The 16568-nt window shown below is 42.7% G+C and overlaps 1 protein-coding gene across 1 annotated transcript in view; it reads left to right on the forward strand.

Annotated features, from left to right (window-relative positions):
* Fhit (fragile histidine triad diadenosine triphosphatase) overlaps positions 1-16568 on the forward strand; it is a 922623-nt gene that overhangs the window by 767427 nt on the left and 138628 nt on the right. The window lies entirely within an intron of this gene.

The raw sequence follows: 16568 nt of genomic DNA on the forward strand, positions 1-16568 counted from the left end.
ATTATGTTGGCCCCTTTAATGTTTGGTTATACTTCCCTTTTGGGTGTTTAAGGACATACAATTGGACTAGATAAACTGATTTGTTTTTACTCTTGAGGTCGTTAGAGGATTTGTTCCTCAGGGGTCCCATGGGGTTGGGAGGAGCCCCTGGCTCCTTTCTTTTACCAGCTCCATCCATGTGAGGATAAGTCAAAGGTCCTGCTCGACCATTGTTGGCTCCTCTTGGAAGCATGGAGGAAATGATTCCTCCGTGTTGACCCTCCTCTTTATAGACTGGACACTGGCTCAAGTCCATCTGGTGGGGTCTCCTCAGCTTCCTTGATCAAGAGGCCAGATGACCCACCACCATTACAGGACATTTTGCGCGATGTTCATAGTCCCTGGGAACTAATCGACCCAGGAGGGCAAGGAGCAAAAAGTGTCCTTTGAATCCCTCTGACCCAGTTTTAAGCAAAGTCTTTATCATCATTCTGAAACATCTGTTTTTAAAATACAAGGCTGGCTGAAAACTCGCTCATTTTTGGTGTGGAAGCAACTGTTTTCTATCTGCATGTCCAGACAAGGCTTTCTAAAATGTTGCCTTTCAGGAAAAGACCATACCCAAGTCTGCTGTGTTACTATGCCAACATGACAATTACCTGAATGAAACAGTCTGACTCTTAATTTTAGTTCTTAAGAGTAGGCCAAACGCAAAGGACACTTGTTCCCCCAGCTGCCTGTGCTCAAATTATCTCACTGAAACTGTGTTTTCAACCCGGGCCTTACCCATGATTTTATTCAAAATGTTTTTCCCAGTTTCAATTTGGGAAGTACAAGTTTTGGTCCACCCTCATCAGACAATCTCGCCTTTTCTTCCCTAGTTCTAACATATCGCACACACCCAACATCAAGCGTCCTTTCTCCATCTTCATGTGTTCAGGGAAGATGGGAGCGCTATCTTTCAGCACTTTGATATGTTAACTCTCAAGCATACCTACTTTCATCCATTTATTATATCGTTGAGTAGAGTCCCAGGAAATATGATCAGGTGCCCAAGTTCAAGAGCACATGGTTCTATGAGTTTGCCTAGGTTAATTAAAAGTCATTGTTATGTTCATTTTATAAAAGTCAGTCCTACAAAAGCCAAATTTATATTTTTTCCTTGAGAGATACTGCATAATACTCAGCCCTGCTCCCAAATTGAAATATTTGGGGGGAGGGGGACATTAGTCTTGTGATACTCAGTTTACCTCCAAAAAGAAAGTGTTAGAATATTTTTAAAATAATAACCTGCCCTCAAAACTTCAAAGCTATAATTCAGCATGGTTCAGATGCACGTAGATTAACGCTTGCAAAGACTAAATACTGTGTAGGTGATGTTGGTCCTGATACATATAAGTATGCTAGTGAGTTCATCCCCACAGTGACCCACAACATGCACATCATTTTTCTTGTCCCTGTGTGGCAACTTAGCCTTTTCCAGATAGTTCTGAGTATCAGAATTCACATCCCATGACTGCAGTATGGGTCCTTCTGCTTAGGAAAGCTTTAAAATACAACTCTATATTGTTACTGGAGTTATAGTCAGAGTCTGTGCTCTGACAGTCCTATAAACCAGGCTCAACCATTCATCTTCAGTAAGCCAATTAAAAGAGCCAATTAATAGTGAAAATCAAGGAAAGGAGATTTTTTTTCCCCAGTGTGACCACATTGATTTGGAAGAGGGACAAAATGCTCCCCCAAAGTCTGCCTTCCTCTTTGGACCTAACATGAAATCAGGAGAAAGTAAGAGCTACACATAGCTAAGCAACCCAGGCCGAGGTGAACCCCCTACATGCCCCGCCCCCATCATTGTCCTGGTTCCAGTTTTTCCTACAGATCTAACAAGTTATAAATTTTTCACCCTAGAGAAAGTTCCTCCTTTGGCTGCCCCCAGGGACCCCCTTTCCTCCTTCAGCGTGAGATTCCTGGGGGAATTCTGATTTCTTGGTCTGTTGTTCAGTAGTCTGCTAGCCAGGCTGGTGACAATATGATGATGCCATAGACATGTCACTCGGCCTCCTTTATAAACTGAGGACTAGGACATGAACTAACTATAACTATTTCTTTCAGGAACCCCACCTGTTAACAATGTGTTTTAATGGCTGGCATTGTTTTATTTCTGTCACCCTATCCTGGAATGGAGGACACTGTAATTTAGAAGCTGCACAATTCTTGTACTAAGAACATTTTTCACTGAACAGAAGAGCTGTTTGTCATCCTGAGGGTATATTGGCTTGGTAGAAACTCAGATATCTAAATAAATGATGAGTTATGTCTGACATCTGAGTGTGATATGAGTTCATATGAAATCACCCAAGGATGACATATGAATCCATGTCAAAGTCATCTTTCCACAATAGACCATTCCCAAACTGGTCCCCATCTCTCATTAAACCATAATTACTAGGTTCCTAGTAATTATGAGGTAACCCACACAAACTCTGTGTGGAATACATTGTGTTTTTCCTCATGAGGTTTCATCTTGTTTCTCTTAACAAGTGAGAGTCAAACCCATCTGGATGTTCTCAATATCACAGAAATAGTTATTTCAAAGGCTTCCCCTTCACTGCAAAAGAGGGATTACAAATCACAGGACAGCTCCCTACTCCCCGAATAAAGATAATAGACCCAGAAAGAGCCCCAGCATCAGACAAGTGTCATGATGACTCCAGTGAGAACACTGTGGCCCACATTGCCCCTCACCTTCCAGAACGACGATGAAAAGGTGAGCCAGGAAACTGCTTCCCTGGGAGATGGAGGCTTGGAAAGTAAACAGGGAGGAGTAGTTAAGGGGCAGCAGCTGACACTTCTGGCAGGTGCCTCAGAGGTCAATGAGAATGGAGACGGCTTTCCCTCAGGCCTCGGTGACAGTGACAGAAGGGAGGAAGCATCCTAAGTCATAGTCTGAATTATTTGTTTTCTGGGAACAATTCTGAGGCCCCTTCAGATGCAGTTATCAGTGCTGGAACAAGGCACTCTTGTCTCCTCAGGACCTGAAACAAATGACGAGGACTCTCTGGAGGCGCCTCCCATCTCCAGAGGAGACAAAAGGATGCTCCTCGGATGGACCTTGCTAATAAGGACTTTTGAAGAAATGATCACAGTCTCTGTAAAAACAAAGCCATCACCGAAGTGGAAAGTGCTCCTAGAAACTCGGGGTTTGTTTGATTTTGTTATTCTGGCTTCTCTGGGTTTGCTCTTGAACTATGGGAACTGCCTCCTGGGATTTGGAGAGTGATTGAAGGTACTGATTAGCAGCTAGTGAAGAGATCAGAGTGCTTGCAAAATGGAACGGAGAACCAGAGAAGAGGTCCCATGTCTGAAAAGGAAAACAGCAGGTGCTAGGGATCTGTCTGGTTCCGGCAGCATCTCTCATGCCGTGTGTGATGCCAGGCACAGGCTGGCAGGGGGCCATTTTATTTTGATTAACTGAAAATTACATACCTGAGCCAGCAGACCTATGGCGAATGAAGCTTTCTGATATCCCTCCCCTCTTCCCTGAGCCTACTGCCCACATAGCACGTACTTCAATCTATGAGAGAAGGAGAAAGTGATCATGGACCAGCATCAGCAGCACTTTAGACTGTGGAAGTTTATGATACCAGGCACAGCCTACTGAATCTCAAGCTCTGACAGTGGGGCTCAGCAACTTGACAGTGGAAGCCCTCCAGGGGAGAGCAAGCTGGAGAACCACTATACTAGTCACCATGACCCATCGATTTTGGACTCTTTGAACATTGTAACATGGCATATTGGCATCCTATGAATATACCAGGGGCCCTTCCACACATGGAACAAAATTGCTTCTGGCTAGCAAAAGAGGTTGGTTGGATAACTTCCGGACTTTGAGCTACTTTTTAAGGCATTTAAGGTTAGTAAGATATAACAAGGGAATCTCTGGACCACACAAGTTTTTGAGAAAATCTATAAACATTTGTGTGGACCCTTTTTGAGAGGTGAGGACGGCGTAGGTCCTTCACAGTTCCTTCCACAACAGCAGTGCCAGTTTTGCCCCTAACACGTGCTGAAAGAAGAGGGGGTTCTACCCTTCGAGAGGGGAATCTGTTCACCAGGTTTCATCCTCATCTTTCCAACCTCTCCTGAGTCTGTGAGAACAGAGCAAGGATGTTGCTCAGGAGACCCAAGCAGGCAAAGTAGAGTGTGTTGTCTAAACTGGGGTACAGGTGAGGATGAAAGGAACACGCTTCACGGCTTCCTGTGTCATAAGTTGAGTCTAACTCTAGATCAGTAGTTCTCAGCTGGGTAATTTTGTATTCTTTGCTCTGCGGACATTTTGGCTTTTCTGGAGGCATTTCACCGGAGTATATGATAATGATAGGAAATGGATTAAAGCCACAGATGCATTTCTACATGCTATATGTACAAAACAGCCACAAGAAAGAATTTGTATCCAAGAGTCAGCCACACACACAAAAAAGAATCATTTGGCCTCGGTGTCAATCAGGCCATGGTTAGAGACTCCAGAGTAGACGCTGAATGGGAGAAGGGTGGCCAAGGTTAGATGATTAGAGCGGAACCAGGCAGCTGCAATGCCAGGATGAACTATGTCTATGGCTGGTAAGTAGGACAAGGGGTTTGTTAAAACTTTTTGTTCTCCGCTTTGCCTGTATCCCCAATTCAGCATCAGACCATATGTAAATGAACAGAAAATGTTACCCACCTGTGTATGCATCCATCTATGTAGAAAATGTTGGCCAAATAGCTACCATGTGCCAGCCAAAGAGCTGAGTGCCAAATGTGGAGGTAGGCTTCCTTGGAGTTATTTGGACATGGGTTTAGAGGATGAATTGGAATGAATAATTACTCAAGATGAGGAAACTGGATGATGTATTGATCATAATGTAGAGAGAAAAATGTTTGTGTTTGAAGAAGGTCAAAATCAGAGGATGAGAAAGAGGGAAGAAAATTAGTCAAAAATTACAAGTCCAAGACTGAGGATGTACCTCAATTAGTAGAGTGTTTGCATAGCATGCACAAGGCCCCACGTTCAATCCTCAGTACCACAGAACCTGGATGATGCATACCTATAATGGTAACGTTCAGGAGTTAGAGGTAGGAAGATCAGAAATTCAAGGTCATCCCCTACTTCTTAGAAAGTTTGACTCCTTAGCAAGTTCAAGGGCAGACTGAAGTACATGTCCACTCCAACTATAGGACTATACCCTTAACTCAGTTCAGGGCGTTCAGGAGAGAAGGTGACCCATGAGCTTCGGGATTGGGAGTCCAAATAACTGAGACTAGTGTTATCCAAAAGGATCTCTTTTGGGAGGAGAAATGGTATGGTAACTTTGTACCTGCTTAGTTTGCTGTGTTGTTGGTAGAAGGTGGGGTTACCCCAAGGGTGCTGACAAATGGGCTCCAGAGCCCAGAGGACAGTCCCTGCTTCACCACTAGGTTGCTCTGTCTTGATCCCATCAGCTGCATAGTGTAGGCTACTCAGCTGAATTTAAAATCTGCTGTCTTCCAGAAAAGTACTTTGGAAACATCTAGAAGTCTAAATGGTATATTTTTTCCTATTTTTCCATTCCAAGTCTTACTGTGTGTCCTGGTAGAAAACTGCCTATTCAGCCCTGAAATTCTTCTGTTGGTAATGGGCTTTGCTCTTCTCAGAAAGGGTCATTCCCTCTGGGATTTCCAGGTGAATTATTTCCTCCCTCATTGGAGTCTTTTTTTTTTTTTTTTTTTTTTTGGCCCTCCCTGAACATAGGCACATGACCTTTTAACAGTGATGCTGGTTTGACTTCAAGTCACCAGGGAGAAGAGCCAGACCCTTCCATGTTCTACTCACATTACAAGAATTTAACATAAATGACATTCAGGGACATGCTTAGTAGACTTGTCCTATTGACAAGGTCAAGACTGGCTTGAGTGTGATCAGTCTTGTGCAGTAAGCCACGTGGTATGAGCTATGAGGTCGTCATCCACAGTAGTCATGAGTCAGACTGCTGCAGAACACACACACACACACACACACACACACACACACGCACAGAGTGCTCTTCATTGTAGGTAATTTGACAAGCATTGATAGAAAAAATAAATACCTTTGTTTTTACCAAACGCAAAGAAAGAACTTTTAAAGAAAATATTGTATTTGTTATTTTTGTTTTATGTGTATGAGTGTATTGCCTATGTGTATATAGGTGTATCCATGTTGTGCACTGTCCAAGGAGATCAGAAGAGGGCATCAAATTTCCCTGGAACTGGAGTTACAGATGTTTGTTAGCCTCCATGTGGGTGCTGGGAACTGAACCCCGGTCCTCTGCAAGAGGAGGCAGTGCTCTTAAGCACTGAGCCATCTCTCCATACTTTTATAATCTGGAATCTTTAACTCTTCTCTTACTAGGGACAACTCCCCACCAATACCACTTTCATTTTTAACACATATTCTGGTACTTTAACATGTGGAGGCGATAGGAAACCAGTCATCTATCGCCTGCAGGTTCCTCCATCCCTCTCATCATGGTTGGCCACTTTCACAGATTCTCCCTTTCGAATGAGCAAGCAAATCAGGCTTTCTTGATTGTGTCTGAAGTGGCAGCTGTCATTGCTGAAAGGAGCCAACTCCAGTGTGAACCAGGATAGTCGTTATCCTTGTGAGATGACTTTGATGCTACCCTTTTATATTTTTAACCATATTTTTCCTTTTATTACTATGACTTCTCTTATGGTATTCATTACATGTGTTCATTAAGGCCAGTGTAGTGTTCACACCTTTAATCCCAGCACTTGAGAGGCAGAGGCAGGCGAATCTCTGTGAGCAAGAGACCTGCATGGTCTACATAATGAGTTCCAGATCAGCGAGGTCTATATAATGAGACCCTGCCTAAAAAAATAAAAGCAAAGGACTGCACTAAACTAAGGAAAATAAAACAAAATAAGAAGCGGATGCTCAGATTAAAATATGAAAATATCTGATCTTCATTAGCAAGCGGGCTAACTAGGTCTGCCGAGTGATTTCTTTAAATGTCAGTCTCCTGACCTGTAACACAGGAATGAGAATTATTATCTTCCAAGTGACCAGTGAGTCTAGTGTTGGTCACAGTACTGAGTGCATCACACTCAGCCCAGCAGCAGGTGATGTGCATCACTGAGATGGTCATTGGTGGTAAAACAGAAGTGGGTTTCATTTCAAGACATGCCAGTCCTCAGCTATAGGAGCATGGGCAAATTCTTTAAGCTGTGCAAACCTCATGTTCTCCAAATGTACAGAGCTGAGGATAATTACAGGTATGAGAGAGAATTAATGACAATATAGGTGGTACTGCCTATGGTCAGTACTTGGTAGCTTAAAATTGGCAGCTGTTTGTGTGTGTGCGTCCTGTGGAGGCCTCAGAACAACCTCAGTGCTGTTTATCAGAAGGACATTCAATTAAAAAATTAATTTGTTTGTTTAGTATGTGTATGTGTGAATGTTTGGTGTGTGCACCAAACATTGGTGGCTGTCAGAGGACAATTTGAGGGAGTTGGTTCTCTCCTTCAACCATGTGGGTCCTGAGGATTGAACTCAGGCCAGCAGACTTGGCATTAAGCACCTTTATCCACTGAGCCGTCTCTCCCTCTCCGGCGCTACCTCATTGTTCTGGAGCTCAGCAAGTAGACTACACTGACTGGCTAGGGAGCTGCAAAGCCTGTCTCTATCTCCCTGGTGTTGTGATTACAAGCACGTGCCACCATGCCTGTCTTTTTTATTTGTGTTCTGGGACTTAAACTTAGGTCCTCATGCTTGTACAGCAAGCACTGTATTGACTGAGGGCTCTCCCCAGCCCCAGAGTCGTAGCCCTGATTATTATTCACATCGTGTAAAATCTTATAGCTCACCCACATTTAGGTGACTGTGAAGAAGAAAGCTAACGATGAAGCCATCTTAGAATTACAATAAATAGCTTTCAACGAATCATTCTATTTATCTTTTTATTTTTCATTTTATTTTATTTCATTGAGACGGGCTCTGACTATGCAGCCCAGGCAGGTCTAAAGCTTTCTATACCCCTGACTGGCCTCAAACTCATGATCCTCTTGCCTGAATGTCCCTAGTGCTCCAATTACAAGAGCAGACCACCAAACCCAGCTTCAACTAGTAACTTAAAAAATTTAAGTAGACTTTAAAGAAGAGTGGAATAGTTATCAGTAAATAAGAACAGACATTTAGTATCAAGCATAGCTCTAAGCAGAGCTCTATTTTCCCTTTTGTGCGGTCTCCATTGGTGAGTTCATTGCCTAGTGAACATGTAGTTATGGCATTTCACCATGGTAAGAGAGATCTAAGAGACCCTTTTACATTCTTCTTAGTCTGTCTGGTAGAAAGAGCTCAGTCTGGTGCACATTAGTTTGAGAAGAACTCATTACTGCTAATCACAGAAACAGAGTCCATTAGAACAGAGAATACATACTTTTCATTTCCTGATGAACTGATGTGAAATAGCAGTGAGCTTTTGACTTTCCTGTCTGCCAGCCAAACATGAATCCTTTCTCATGATCCCTAGATGGTCATTTTTCCTACATTTTCTAGGTTCAGGACAGCGCATATTGTGCTGTTCCCCTTCCTAAGTCAAAGGATAGGGGTGTGACCAGCCTGCCTAATCAATCTATGCTTGCCCTTTGGCCACAGTGATTGGTCGAAACAGTGAGCATATGGTCCAAAAGGAGACAATCAGGATCTTCCCTGGAATTTGTATATATCAACAATAGAAAGGGAAATGTTTTCTCTCCTAGTCTTTGTCCTTCTGTTTCTCTAATCTGGGTTCACTGAGCTGGCAGAACTTAGTGAAGAAATGGACAGAATCTTCTACTTCCTCTTCTAGATGCCTCCAACACTGAGATGAGCAGGAAATGCCCTCAACATCCATAGAATAGCAGATAGATGAGGTGGAGCTAACATCTTAGCGGCTGCACTTTGTGCCAGGAATGCTGCTGAGTTGGGGAGCAGAGTTAACTTTGACCATTGCTTGGCACTGGAAGTAAGAGAAAGATTTGTTTGAGGTCTACATTGTCAGAAAAATGCATAGTGAACCATGTGGTGCTTAGGTACATAAACTAACTTTTAATAAAGCAATATCATTAACAAGTAGACTGATTCAACACCTAGCATCTGCTTTCTGTGGCAAGAGTACTTGAACTAGTTCTCTTTTCACACTTCATTTATAAGGAGCAGCACCTTACATTCTGCATTCCTCCTTAGCATTTTGAAGCACTCACGGCCAATTGCACAGAAGAAACAATTATTTTCTGTGTGGAAAGGGCACAATACCATTCTCCTTTCTTCATAGTGAATACCCTGTGACTAGAAAACAAAACATGAACCTCCCGGCTTTAGAATCCAGAGAACATGTTTGTAAAGGCTGTAGAGTGGAATTTTTGTGTTCTGCAGTGTAGAAAGAGGAGTCACTTCATGAGCATATTGATTCTCTGAGAACATGCTGTTTTTTAAAAATATTGAAATTCACTCTTCTGGTAGGGTGATGTTCTGTTTTTATAGAGTTAAAACATATTTTAAATGTTTTCCCCAGTTGTTAATGTTCTCAGACTAAAAGCATTAGCTCAAAGCTGAGCTTTAGCTTTGAAACCATCACGGGCACTGTGCATGACCTTGGTCCTCACCTTTTTTGCTAGGCTCAGTTTATTCTAATTATAACAGAGGGTATTGTATTGAATGTTCTTGAACCTTCCTGCCCACCCTGGAATCTGACCACCTTGGGTTTATTTTATGAGCAGGCTGAAGAGTGAGGGATTTTGTCCCTAAATTTAGAGTTGAGAGAACGTTTAGCATGTGTCCAAGTCTGAATTCTGAGTTAGTTTTGAATTCCACAACAGTTTTCTTTACCCGAAGCCTACCAAAGAGGTGAAGGATTATAGTCACTCAGGTGAAAGAGTAAGAAAACATAATCACAAAATAAAACAATTAGCCCAGAAGTCACTATTTCAGGGATGGATTTAAGGATCAAGACTCGAAAATCCCTCTTCTCATTTCTGAGTGTGTGGATGGTGAGGAGCATTAAAAGGGAGGGAAATTTGCCTTCAGATTTCATTTCTATCTTATGTGTTCTATGATCAAGTCTTTCACTAGAGTGTCAAATGAATGTGCTTATTATGTTTTGCTCTGACATCGCTTCAGCAACTTCTTAGAAATCCCCCTTTTTCTACTCAAGCAGCAAGTGTCAAAATTTCAGCACAGGAAGGATAAACTATAACAAAAGAAAGATGAGTGATTTTTATAATCGCCACCGGTGACACATTCTCATATTAGGGTTGAAACTGGGTCTGTTGATTATTAAGATAATCAGAGCCCTTGAATTTCTGCCATTATGGTTTTCTGATGGTATGCTTTGTAGTCTTTTAACTAATTAGGTGCTGTCTGTATGGCATGGCTATAAACAGAAAAGAAAACACCATCTCTGCATTTATAAAGCTTACAGACCCCCTATTTGTCCTAGGAAGCAAACAATTAGAGATGACTCTAGCTGTGACCACCTATAGGTAAAAGAAGAGACGAGGTCACCAAACCTATCAGTTTGCCTTGTGACAGTGTCGTAGCTGCAGAGCTGTCCACCACTTCCACTCCACAGCTTTTCCTGCTCTTGTCTTACCTGAAAATTTGTACTTTTCTTATTGATCTTCCCACTTCTGTTCTTGACTCCAAAAGTCTATTCTCTAGGGGACAGAACTCTTCAGAACTTAGATCTTGGCCTAAGGTGATAGCTCAGTCAGTAAAGTGTTTGCCTTGCAAGCATGAGGACCTGAGTTCAATTCCTTCAAAACCTATGTTAACAAAAAACAGAAACAATCATGATGGTGCCCATTTGTAATCACAGTGCCAGGAAGGCAGAGACAGGAAAATCCGTGAGGCTCACCATGGCCTGTTCAGCTTGATGAGTGAATCCCAGCCCAGTGAGAGACCCTGTTTCAAAAACTCAGTGAACAGCACCTGGGAAGAAATGCAAGAGGTGGTCCTCTGGCTGTCACATGCATGTACGCACACGTGCACCCCTGCACACACACAAATAAGCAGCTCTTATGTAACTGCTGTCAACCTTCCACTGGTTTCCGTTCCTCTCACCATGACAACTAAGCCTCTTGTTTGACTTACAGTCCCCATCCTGGTCTAGCAGCTCTTATGTAACTGCTGTCAACCTTCCACTGGTTTCCGTTCCCCTCACCATGACAACTAAGCCTCTTGTTTGACTTACAGTCCCCATCCTGGTCTAAACCCTCACCCTTATCCTTATCATCGTCCACCAAACTACAGCCACACTGACCTTTTTTGTTCTTAAAAATACCAAGCTTGTCCTGGTGGTAGGCTCTCAAGGTGTCTGCTGTGCCTGGAATGTGTCTCCCCATGTCATTGATTGGATGCTTCTATTGATCCTGCCCCAGCTCAGGTTCCAAACCCTTAACCAGGCTTTCTGTGCCTTTTTACGATGTAGTTCTTGTTTTATATGGTCTGCATCCCATAATCATAACTTATCTCCATACACCATCTCAAATTTTCTCACTCACTTAGGGGACCGCCAACTGTGCCTAGCAGATACTTTCAGAACGGGGGAGGGGGGTTATCGTGACACAACAGCTTTAGATCACGGGACAGTAATATAGATATGGGAGGAGCCCTGGATGCAGGAGAGTGGAGAACCAGGCAGGAACTCTTTCTGCCTCCTCCCTTCTGTCCCCAGCCTATACAGATTCAGACTCACACAGCTGTTCACCAGTCTTATTTGAATAGACACACAGCCCGGAACTATGAGTCTTAGGGTGACTAAGGAGGGGCTACATACATTCCTACCTTTGTCTTCCCCAGGCCAACGCTTGGCTGCCAAGTCTGCCTGTGAATGGAGACTCTTTCTTGCTTACTCTTCTTTGTAGAGGAGCCATAAGTAGATGGCCAAGGGCAACAGCATCCTGTTAGTGAGTGAATGGATCTTAACAAAAGATCTGGCTCCTTTTAAGTCCTGTGGCGAAGCTGACCTAGAATCTCACTTGAGACTTCACTGTAGCCCAGGCCAGGTTCCAGGAGGAGGTCATTATTTCAGCCTATAATCCGACATAAAGGCTTCCCATTTTTCCGTCACATAAAGTAATACAACGCTCATCTCAGCATCAGACATTAGGATTAACACTGACAAGGCTTATGTTAAAATGCTCGACCAGCCAGCAGCTGCATGAATAGAATAGCCGCCGTGCCTGGACAATGATTCTTATTTCATGGGGAGAAGGATTTATGTTTAAACACTGTTAACACTTTTACTGTGACAGCCTTGCTTTAAAAAGAATGGTATTTGAATACAAGAATGAATGCAATTTCATAATAATAGTAATCCTTATTATTAATTTTTTATGTTTTTAATTTTGATAACATACCTCACTGGTATAAAGGATGTCACCTCTTGATTTAAGTTTTCCTTTTCTCCTGTTTTTAAGGTGAAATTGAAATGATACCCTTAACATGAAGTGCACAGTTTGGAAATGGGGAGCTATCTGTTTAGGGCGGAGGAATCAGAAGTGAATGATTTTCAATTAAGCGGAACATTGGCCATTAACAGTGATAGTAGCAATGGTACAGCTGCATCTGAATCTGCTGCCCTCTCCCTTCTGGAGTGGCTGCCTGGAATGGTATGGGAACTGCTCCAAAGGTTATAGGGGGGTAGAAGTTCGAGGCCTCCCTTCACAATGGGCAGCATGTGCACTGTGCTTTCTAGGATTTATTTCTTCCTTTATACCATTTCAGAAGGGACTCTTGTCAAAAGTGCTCACTCAGCCTTCTTCCCCACACAGAAAGGACTTGCTAGAGGACTGTGGCATGTGTAGAGAGAAGATAGAATGTGCGTGGGGGGGTGATATTCATGGCAATTCATGACAAAAGAATTTCCAGTCCTGCTACCCAAGGCCACAGAATACAGAGTATTGTATTAGTTAGAATGGACCAGGCATGCTGTCGTAATGAATAGGCCCAGGATTTAAAGATTTAAATAATAAAAGCATATGTCTAACTTATGCTAGCCTCTCTTTCTGTGTGTGTGTGTGTATGTTTGGTAATACAAAGTAAGCTATTTTTTTGTGTTCTGTACCAGCATTCATCACAGAGCGATGGTCATTCTGCAATAGGGCAGCTTCACTTGATACTTAAAACTGATCTGTGCTCTACCATCTGGCATATCCCTGGTTACCATGGCAGACAGAAAAGACTATGGGAATATCAAATATTAATTCTTAAGTTCTTCCATCTGAAGTGGTTCTTATATCATCCATTCTACTCAGCAAGCTGAGTCATGTGGCCACATCTAATTTCAAGTGATCTACATTTTCATTTACTAGCAATAGGGTAAGCTAGAAATACCAGAATACAGCTAATACTACAAGAGGATTGATCATTGCCAATCAATGACCAAGGACTGAATTCTAGCCCCAGTCCTCTACTGAAGCCCCAAGCCCCGACTCAAGGCTGTATCTGCTTTGAAAAAGAGAAACACTCTCACATATGGGAGGCTACCTCACAGACAACAAGAGCCCAGGCCCTCAGCCATGTCATCCATTCTGCCTGATGGATGAGAGTAATAATCTCTATTCCCTCTATTATTTTTGTATTCAAACGTATTGATTTAGTCCCTAGAATGTGCTAGAAATGGGAAGCAGATCTGTAAATCATCAGACATGGTCTCTGACCTCAGTGAGACTCAAGCCTCTCAAGGGAGACAGAAAATTAAAAAGAAATAATTAACAAATGTGAACACTAATTGGAGATTCACAAATAGTTTACATGTTGTCATCTACTTCCTCCTCCTGATGCATCCTGACTTGCCCCTGTAGGGTTAAGCCATAGTTTCCAGTCCTTTAGACAGATCATTAGAGCAAGGCTCATGTCATTCAGATGATTTGTTCTTTAAGATATGGATAACACTGGTGTGAACCAAAAACCACGGTACTTCTCAACACAGGTCCTGGCATGTCCATCTGCTGCTCATTAAGGTGGCACCCTAGGGAAAACGAGAACGAGTGGGGGTGGAATCAAATGTTGACCCAGGCTCAGGACATCTCTTAAAAGGATCCTGTTGCAGGTGCTGTCAGGGTACTGCCTGTATCCTATGGGTGGTGGCTGTTCTTTTATAAATTGCTCTGTGTGTTCTCTCCTAAGTACCAGTACATAGACACTGGTGTCAGCTCTGTCTGAGCGTAGTACATTCTAGACTGACTTTAATCCACCAGCATTTTCCCTCCTCTTGGAAGCACTCATCACCAATGCCTAACAGAAGCTGCTGAATGAGTGTCTAGACTCCATCACTCCTTTGGTAAAATATCATTAAAACACGTCTCCACTGCTTCCCAGAGAGGCGCTCTTGCTCACGGCAATGATCTACTTGAAAGCACACGTTTTGAGGACTTCGTGCCCCCTTTCACTTCCCCATTCCCTTACTGGGGCTTAATCCCCTATCGACAGAAACAGACAGACATGTTTGTATATCTTCACATGTCAGAAATTATTGACTATCGTTAGGTGCGACTGTGAATAATACTGTTATTTCACAAGCAACATTATTTTCATAAACTGTAGCAGTTTATCAAGTAGTCCCAATTTCCCTTGATAACTGGCCATTGACAATTACAGGTTCTTTATTACTAGTAGTAACTCTTCGTCATATCATGCATTACACTATACTACACACACACACACACACACACACACACACACGTTATAGAATGTCTACTAAAGAGCTAAAGAGGCTGTAGAATTCAGAGGCCTTCCTGGAAACGAAAGCAGAGAACTGATTACAGATACAAAGAGAGTCGACAGTAGGTGATTAGATAAAATATTACAGGACCCAGTGGGAGAGCTGCTGAAGGCAGATTCAGCACAAAGTCCAGCCCAGTAAAGAGACTCAGAATCTGTGCAAACTCCAGACGGCTGAACAGAGGGGATGGGCAGCAAGCTGAGGGACAGTTGAGAGTTCTCTGCCGTCCTTGCCCTGCTGCACGTTCTCGTGGTCAGACGACAGTCAGTGAGGTGGTTATCATCGAACTGTTAGTTTTCTCTTGTGGTTTCAGGTGATGACGCTGCACCTTTCCTTGTCCCAATGGGTTCAATAAGTACTCCTGCCTGATTTTACTAATAAGGTTATTTTTTGTTATATTGTTGTGTTTTGAGATAGGGTCTCACTTTGTAGCTCAGGCTGTCCCTGAAACTCACTTTGTAGCCCAGGCTGGCCTGCAACCCATGCCCCAGCTCCCCTTGTGATGGGATTATAAACGTGAGCCACCACACCTGGCTCTCATACAGTTTTTAATATACTCTTGGGCCTGTGTCCCCAGTCTCCTTCAATGAGTTTATGGGTGTTGCCCTTTTTTCTTGTGTGTATGCTACAGGTGGTGTCAACATTCACGGAAGAGACGTAAGGTCATTCATTCTGCCTCCCCATTCACACTCAATATGAAATCCACAAATCAAAAGCTGCTTCACAGAATAGAGGCATAGCCTGGAAGCCATCTTACATAAAACATGGAGTAACTTTGAGCAGGGCACAACCTGAGCTCTGTACCCACTAAATAAACCACTTGCCCTTGGTATCGTGTTCTTAGGGATTTCCTTAAAGAAACAAATTTAAGAAAGTCCTATTTAAGCCAGGAGTAGCTGCGGCACATGTCTGATATCCCAGGAGTCAGAAGGCTGAAGAAGAGACTGCACTACATAAGACCCAAACAAGAAAGATCCAAGACCCTGGCTGCGGTGGGGGGGAAAAAAAGAGCATATTTGCATACACACCCAGAGTCAGAGCCTACTTTCTGTCTGCTCTTCTACAAAGGGGATGCTAGGAAGAAGCAGAGAGAGAGAGGTGACATAGATAACTAAGAACTGTCAAGTGAGCCCTGCTGCATGGCCCTCAGTCCGTAGATAGCTGACAGCCGCTCTGCTCGGGCGTCTGAAAACATCGCTGTCAGTGTTTGTAGCCACAGCACCCGCAGCTGGCAGCACACACTGCAGCCCCAATTGCAGCTCTTTTTCAAAAAAGCATCTTGTGGTAATTTTGTATTTTTGTGTTCTTATTCATCATGACTAGGACCAATTACATTACATGGTCCTTTGGGGAGAAAGCACTTTAAAACAGAATGAAAGCTCTAGAAAATATATTTGGCTATTTCATTTTTTCTGACTACTGTTTCATGTTCTAGTTTATAATTTCTTCCCCAGCTGCATTGTTTACTAGTTAACTTTTTGAGTAAAAATATATTCATTAAAGAAATAAAGTAAGGTCCAGTGTATGAGAATAGACTTCTTTCACTTAAGGAAATTCATAAGGTGCTATTTGGAAAAGGTGATGACTGTGGTTTCAGTAGAATATCTGCATAAATTATTATTGCTTTGCATTTCATCACCTCCTTTCTTGCTCCTCCTTAGCGAAAAGACCTCATTTGTGCATTATCAAGGAGGGAATATTTTTAGGGACTTGATTATTTGGCAGAAGTGCTAACAATGATGGGAAAACTTTTAAGAGAATGTAACCAAACTGGAAGTTTCTGCAGTTTCAAAAATAGCACTTTGA

The sequence above is a fragment of the Nannospalax galili genome, unplaced genomic scaffold (genome assembly GCF_000622305.1).
Source record: "Nannospalax galili isolate Female #2095 unplaced genomic scaffold, S.galili_v1.0 scaffold91, whole genome shotgun sequence".
NCBI classification, from domain to species: domain Eukaryota; kingdom Metazoa; phylum Chordata; class Mammalia; order Rodentia; family Spalacidae; genus Nannospalax; species Nannospalax galili.